Source organism: Nicotiana tabacum, chromosome 11 (genome assembly GCF_000715075.1).
Source record: "Nicotiana tabacum cultivar K326 chromosome 11, ASM71507v2, whole genome shotgun sequence".
In the NCBI taxonomy this organism is placed as follows: domain Eukaryota; kingdom Viridiplantae; phylum Streptophyta; class Magnoliopsida; order Solanales; family Solanaceae; genus Nicotiana; species Nicotiana tabacum.
The window spans coordinates 145,959,233-145,967,759 of record NC_134090.1 but is presented as its reverse complement, the minus strand read 5'-3'; the positions used below and the strand labels follow the sequence as shown (position 1 = coordinate 145,967,759).

Sequence of the window (8,527 nt, the reverse complement as noted above, 5' to 3'; positions counted from 1 at the left end):
GCAAATACATAGAAACTATTTAAGGAAAGAGTTTGATAGCAACACGGTTTGTGCAAATAAGGAAAGGCAATCAATCATCAGCCAGTAAAAATCAGAAATTGAGTTTTGGTATGAATGAATACAATCAGAAAAGGTGAAGAAAGGTTTAATTAAAGAAAATCAGTAACAATCAATCGAACCTTATTAAAAAGAATTCTGAATCAATTACAAATTGGCAAAATTTCTTTTGAAGAAAGAATTCCTCATATATAAAACATACAGACATGTCAAACAATAAAGAACTGTCATGCTAATTGGAAAGAATCTAGCATAAAAAAGTTCAGAGTCACAAACAATGAGGCTCAAATTCAGTACATAGACTCAGACTTAGTTCGAGAGAATCCAGGGTTCCATAATAGAACCCTAGTCCAAACATAGGATCAAACTCGCCAAAAACCCCAAATCCTAGGGTTTTCAACTCGAATCAGATGCAGAGACGAGAAGACAAATAACTGAAACAGGCTCAGAGGTCTCTTTCAGAGGTTCATGAGAAAACAAACAGGTAAAATAGCAGGTTCGAAACAAACATAGTGAAAAAACTGATTTGAAGCATAAAGAACATGTTTTAAGAAGACAAAGAGGTAGCATAAACTTAAGGAAACAGTAGATGAAACATGTTTAGAAAGAACTCAAACAAAGTCCAGAAGAAGGCAAATAAGAACTAAGAGCTTAGTAGAAATTACAGTAAAGGAACACAGGGTTAAACGAACACATAAGATAAATGTGTGAAAGCATGATATAGAAACCAGTAGCAGAAAGAACGGAGCACAGTAGAAGAATATGCATAATAAGGCAAACCTAAGAACACAGGAGAAGGACATGCGAGGTAGAAAAGAGAACATAAAAACATAGCATAGAAAGATTCACACAAAGAAAAGAAGAAGAAGAGGAGTCAGAAAACATTTTAAAACTTTTTTCAGAAACCCTAAATCGAAGAGAAACAAATTTTGAAAGAGAAGATTGGGGAAAACATTTTAAAAATTCCAGTAGAACACATATATAGCATAGATCTAAGAAAACAACCAGAGAAAACCTCGAATAGCTTAGGGTTTCAGAGAAACCCTAGAAATGAGAAAGGCTTGGAAGAAAATCTGATCCTGAGTCGAAAAGACTCATATTTGTTGAACACGCCGGAATAATGGCCGGAGAAGCCATAAATCTACAGATCTGAGAAGGATCTGAAGAGAGCCATCGGAGTCGGGCCTCGAAACTTCGAACAACCATGGTTTGATGGTGGAGGGGGGTGAGTACCAACCATCCATGGCGTGAGAAGCCACAGATTCCGGTGGAAACATGGTAGAATAAGGTGGGAGATGGCTAGGGTTTCAGAGAGCTTGAGAGTGTTTTGAGAGACGAAGGGTTTCAAGGCGACGGGTCAGGTGAGAATAAGGAAGATTAGGGTAGTCGTTTAGGTTTAATTATGGACGGGTGTGTCTTGGCCATTGATCTTGAGTGATCAATGGTCCAGATTTAAGTGGTAGGTGGGGAACGGGTTGGGTCGTTTGTAATTGGGTCGTGGGTTGGATCCAGATTAAAACTGGGCTGGTTTTAATTTGGGCAGAATTGGAGTCAAATTGAGGTTAAAATTGAAAGGAAATGAGGCTGTAATTGAAATAGAACTAGGCTAAATGTTAAATAGCCAATTTTCCTCTTTTATTTTATAAAAATAATGAAAAAGACTTTAAAAACAAATTAAAAGTACTGACCCAACTAATAACGCATAAATATTGATTTAAAAATATTGAAACCGATTTTACAATTATAGAAATGCTATTAATCTTAAAATAGGCTATAATTGCAATTATATGCAATTTAGTCTTTTAAATACCAAATAAATTTGTAAAAATGTACAAAAATTATCTTAACTATATTTTGGTATAAATATGAGAATGAAATAAATTATTCACCAAAATTGATGATTTTGGGAATAATTATGGATTTTGTACTGCTAAAATGGATAGTAAATTGATTTTAAAAACTCTTCAAAAGATTGGAAAAATACTAAAACACTTGAGTATACTTATGTATGAATATATGATATTTTGAAAGTATTTTGTATATAAAAATACATAGGAAAAAATTGGGTATCAACACCTGCGCCCACCACATATGCGGAAAAGTGTCCGCTTTTGCGGAAATTCGGCTAGGCCACTGGGCCTCTTCTGCGGAAGCTTAGCCGCTTCTATGGCTTCTGGCTTGGCCTGCCTTGTCCGCTTCTGCGAGGGGACGACCGCTTCTGCAGTCTCGCACCTGCGGCTGACTAACTTCAAGTGCAGTTATGACAGCAACCTGGAGCTTCACCTCCTTCCCAAGTTTTCCAACTTCACTCGAGCCTTGCCCGATTGACGCTCGGGCCCCCTGGGCCCCGCTCTAACATACCAACAAGTTTGAAATCATAAAATAGCCTTGCTCGAACCCTCGGAATGCCCGAAACAATGCTAGATCTAAGAATCAACGTCTAAAACCAATTGAATCAAACTTATGAACCTCAAGTTCTTCAATTCACTTCTAACGCACCAAAACATACTTATACTACTCAAATTGAAATCAAATTTTGCAGGCAAGTCTTAAATGTTATATTGGACCTGTACTGGGCTCTGGAACCAACATACGGGCCCAATACCAAGATGACCAAGCATTGTTTAATTTCATCAAATCCTTAGAATTTCAGTTTAACAATTTCTAACATAAATTCATTACTCCGGCTAGGTACCTCGGAATTCGATTCCGGGCATACACCCAGGCCCCATATTTTCCTACGGACCATCCAGGACCGTCAAAACACAAGTCCGGGTCCGTTTGCTAAAGTTGTTGACCAAAGTTAAACATAGTCTTTTAAGAAAATCTTAGGGAATCAAGTGTGCCTATTACAACTAAAACTCTTCCAAATCCCGAACCAACCATCCCCGCAGGTCGTAAGTTAGTTCAAGCAAGCGTGGAAAATTTTATTTAGGGGGACAGGGTTCTAAAAAGCAAAACGACCAGTTGGGTTGTTACAGAAGGAATCAATCAAGGGATCAACCTACGGGAATATTCTCTCAACTAAGGAAGAAATCGCTCAAGCCCGCGAGTCAAGACAAGTAAGTAGAAGAATCAATCTACGAATCTGTCTGAATATAGACTCCATTGGGTTCACAATCTCTCAAAAAGATGTACAAGACTTGAAGACCTCGATAAGTATAAATACCTAGTGCACTGGCCTTGGAACGACATACTTTGATCAAACCAACTTCAATCTCTTTGTTCTACTTCAAACAAAACACTATAGTCTGCTTTAGATTTCTTGTGTAACAAAGAAGATAAGAGAGAGAAGAGAGAACACTGGTGAGACATTGTATCAATTATAGAGAGAAGAACGAGAGACAAAAGTTGTTGTATAACAACATCACTCATATGTACTAAGCCACTTCATACTTAAAAGAGATCACCCTTACAACCCAAAAGGACTAGACATAAGATTCACTCTGAATTCGAACCAGTATAAAAATATACCGTGTCATTTACTTTTTACAATTTATCTTTTTTATTTGATTCCTGAAAAGTCCAGTCGACTAGAACTCAAATTAGTCGACTACTTCGAAAAGGAAAAGAAAAATCACATTTCACCCCCTCTTGCACTTTCACTGTCGTTGTTGCAACACCTAATGATATACTACTTATTTTGTGTCCTTTGCACTCATATGAGAAGAATACTCCATATTCAATCATTTCACTATTTAGCTTCTCCAGAAACTGTTAAATACATTACATGTCATTATTTTAGGTTTGATAGATTTATAGTTATGTCATACCTGCAGCAGTACAAGCAGTTTGATAACTATTCCATCTAAGGTTCAAACCTGCGGGGTGCAGTTTTTACCGAAGTTGAGGACATCTGATGCAGCATATGCCTAAATTGATGCTTTTTAAAGTCTTATTACTTCATCTGTCGTAATAAAAATTTAAAAAAAACAACCAAATTGTGAGTTTTCATTTTTCGTCCAAGAGAAATGATTTTTACATTTAATCAGATCAATTTTGTAAATCTACAGAAATAGAAAAGTATGCTAACTTGGATTTTTAATAATACTTGTTAATCATTGGAGTTCTTCTTACTTATAGTTCCTCTATCATATAGCTTTATAAGAGTTTAAGATCTTTACACTTTTTTCTGGTATAAAATTATTACATCCCGTACTTTAATATTAGGTTGAGTCGTAGTAATCCATATAAGTTCGAAGGGATTATATTTATTAGGAGGTTATAGAGGGTTTAAGACATTATTATTATAAGAACCAATAAGTTTACAATCTTGATATCATTAGATATTATGTTAAAGTGGTATTTTCTTTTAAGTGAAGTATTTTAGTAAATGTTTTATAAGTATAATTTTGGATAGTTACCATTATTACTATTTTTGAATATGGTAAATTATACATATAATACAAGAAAGTTTATAGATTTTCTTTATTGCAAGGATAGAAATTATTTTCTCACAAAAGAAGGTTATCTTTTTACCATTTTAAGAATTAAACATACGAAATTTTTACTTTTTATATGAGAATAGGAAAAATTAGAAGTTGGAAAAAATATATGTATTTTTACATGGATATTTTAATGAAATAATAGTGTATATATTGATTTTATACATAGTAGGGTATATATAAAGTATATTAAAAATGAGTAGTATATTAAGTAATTTGAAATAATTCTTAATTATACGAGTAATTAGTTAATTATTGGGTAACGGAATACTACCTAATTAATGTTAGAATGTCTATTAATTATACTCTAAAAGACATGTGGCAACATATAAAATGACTAAGCAATTAAAATACCCTATGTGGCAACCTAGGTAATGATAGTTATCCAAAAGTTAGATACATGTCCAAGTCTTAGAATTTAAGGACACCAAAGGGACGTTTTCATTTTCAAAAAAGAAGACAAGAAAGATTTCTTTTTTAAATTGAAAAGTTAGAAGCTAAGGAAAAGGTTAGAAATCTTCATTCCAAGCAAATCTCTTACATAAAAACGTTAAGAGTCAGATGCTAAAGTCTTCTTTGAATCAAAATGAATTCAAGGTAATTCTTTCCTACAAAGATATCACAAACATCATTTTTTTTTCCTTGGTTTTTGTCAGCCATGATCTGAATAAGAAGGGAGAGTGAGTTCTATGTTTTTTTGTTGAGAACTTTCATCCTAGAGTTAGCTTTATATATAGAGAAAGATCCCCCTAATTTTGGCTAGAATAAATTATTTACTTAATCTGGGGTCTATCCATTTATCTTTATCTTTAAGGGTCTTTACTCTAGCCATTTTTATGAAGTGGAACCATTTTTCCACCTTTGTACCTTGAACTAGATCAACTTTCTGTAACTTGCCATAATTTGTTATCACTCTTTTTTTCTGATGTCGACTAGTATTTTTTTTACCGATTTAAGTATTATACAGTAATATATTTTTTAAAATTAATTTTACAATATCTTGTTAAATAAAAAGTAACTGCGTAAAAAAATAACTATGTACCCAATGAGCATAAATTGATATAATGTAAAACAGAATAAGAAACTCTTGCAACCGATTAAAATATACTAATCGTTCTCGTTGATTACAAGTTTACAACTTTAAATTATTTATTTTACGTGTGTTCAAAGTTCAAAAAAATTATGTAATAAAAGTTTAGATACATACAATTCACAATGTAATACCCTCAATATAATACACATATATTATATAAGCAATCCATATCTAAACTTTTGTAATTTTATATTTTTCATGTTACTATACTAGTTTGTCTTCTCGCAAATACAATTAAAAACTTTCCGGACATGAAAAATTCCAATTAGTATAACTTATTTATTAGCTCACTACTTTTAGTCAAAGCTAAGCACCCAATAATCTTTTACCATATTGGCGGACTTCAATGCCATCCTTATCCACTTGCTTAATTAACGATAATGGCTATTTCCTCTGGCTACGCAAGCAGTTTGTCATAACTAGATCAGGACCTTAAAGTCTATACTAGTTCAGAATCATGCATGAATATGGTAGACGATTGAATTTTATTGAGTTTAAGTTCATTAAATTATTTGGACCTTATTTTAAATTTAAAGATGTGTTAGCTCAAATAAGGATTATGGACTAGTATAATTGAATTTATTATTTAAACCTCATATATTATATCGATTTAATTAAGAGCCCGAGTTAATTAGGCTAGCCCACAAACATATCACAAATAGCACAGATGTTTTACCAATTTGAGTTTCTTGTTTAACTCCTACTGAAAGGGTTAATTCCTCCTAAAGATACAACTAAAAAAAAAAAGCAAAGGTAGTGGAGCTAATTGCGTGAGCTCTGAATCAGCAAAGAGTATACGGCATATTTACGCCGCCTCTTCATACACCAGATATACACTTCGCTAAGTTTGGAATACAGTATTGGGAAGGTTTATGTTGTCGATGCAAGTGATATAGCTGTCCAGGTTTATGCTGTCGATGCAAGTGATATAGCCGTCCAGGTACTTGTTTGCTTCTGTTATTAGAGATGCATGTGTTTCTAAATTCTCATATGTCTTATTATTCTATCGTCGGTTCATGGGTCTCAGAAAATACGTAAGTTGATAAAGTTTGTTTCATGATATTAATCAGAGGTATAATGGACGTACCGAGAGATTTTATTAACGTATTTCATATGCATTTCATGCATTTATACATGCACATCGACCCATGACCAGATGGCGTTATATACGCGTATATATATGTATATGGGATATGGGAAAGGTTATGGTGTTATATACGCACCACCACCTGATCAGCTGGTATACGTTGATGATTTGCCCACAGTGGCCGAAATGATGTGATGGGATGCCCTTAGAGGCTTGATGATGTTATGAACGCATATACCTATGCATGGTATACGTTGATGATTTTGCCCACAGTGGCTGAGATGATATGATGAGATACCCTCAGAGGCTTGATGATGTCATGAACACATGTACCTATGCACGACATGACATTCATATGCATATGCATGATATTATAAGTATTAAATGATATACATAGTTATTCAGACTTACATGTTGAGTCATGTACTCCATGTTTCTTTCATGTCCTTTATATATCGATTTACATGCCTTACATACTCGGTACATTATTTGTACTGACGTCCTTTTATTGTGGACGCTGTATTCATGCCTGCCGGTATAAGTAATCAATTTGATGAACCCTCATTGTAGACGGTGTTAGCATTCAGCGAAGGATCAGTAAGACTCCACCTTATTCGAAGTACAATAGGATCTATGAGCCATCGCGTCAGAGTTTTACTTCATACTTATGGGTAGGCCGGTACCCTATTCCATTTGATGTCAAATAATCTTAGAGGCTTTGTTGACAAAGGTTCAGTTTATACAGTATGTCAGAGGCCTTGACGGCCCGTATGTATTTATGTCTTAAGAACTATAGTTTATTGATACAGTGTTGCTCACTTACAGTTATGCACTACGAGTTATTGCCATGTTGGCCAACAATGGTCACAGAAAGAATGAGTTACAGAATGGTTCACTCGGGCCGGTACGGCACCAGGTGCCAGCCACACCTCCGGGCGTGACAAAAATACTATTATCCACTTCCATTGATAGACACAATAGCTGCTCTTTTGGCAATCCCTAACAAATAATATAGATAAAGTATCAATTGAGTTAAGTGTAATTATTCTCTTGATAAATTTTGATTTTTTCATTCACCTAACTTTGAATACTCAAACATTTGGTTCAATATTCATATATAGGAGTTACAAGGGCCATAATAAATGAAACAAAATATGAAGGGGAAAAAAGTGATTGTCCTTCTGACATGGAGACCTTAAGGTTGTATCTTTTTAATGTCGGATATAGTTTACAGTTTAGCTAATAATAATGCAGACATTGTGGATAGTGAAATATAGGAGATGCCAAGTTGTGAATATCAGTGGCTTGACCTCTTCAGATCTAAAATAGAACACTTTCCTTAGTTTCTTTGTCCTTTTCGTTCGTTTTTTACTCTATTTCCTCATCATTTACTCTATAAAATCAGTTCCTCACATCTCATAATTCAAGAATTGAAAGTAATAATTTTGATTTTGTTCATATCAAGTTATCAACCTTGTCTTTCTTATTTTATTTTAACTTTTACATCAGATATTAAGTTACAGAGACGAACCAAACCAATTTTTATAAAAGACTATCATGGATTGTTTTAATAGAGAGGACTGTCATAGATTATTGAAGCTTATGTTCATTAAAAGAAGGTCCCCAAGGAGTTTCATGGAACACCTTAGGGGTTGATTCATTGAGTTAGGAAAAAATTTAAAACTTAGTAGGTACTAAGAAAATGCTATTTCACACTTTGTTTCTGAAACCTATCAGAAAAATATAAATTACATTGACCCAAGCATAAAGATGAAAAACTCAATTCTAATTTATTTATTTTCAAACGTACTCAAAAAGCAGAAAAAAGTAAAAAGCACAAAATAA

The 8,527-nt window shown here is 33.8% G+C and overlaps 1 long non-coding RNA gene across 1 annotated transcript; it reads left to right on the top strand.

Moving 5' to 3' along the window:
- The first annotated feature begins 4,941 nt into the window (after window positions 1-4,941).
- On the top strand, window positions 4,942-7,486 carry LOC142166390 (uncharacterized). Its single transcript, XR_012696798.1, has 2 exons — window positions 4,942-6,535; window positions 7,253-7,486. It is a non-coding gene; the product is annotated as an uncharacterized LOC142166390 (long non-coding RNA).
- The last annotated feature ends 1,041 nt before the right edge of the window (window positions 7,487-8,527 follow it).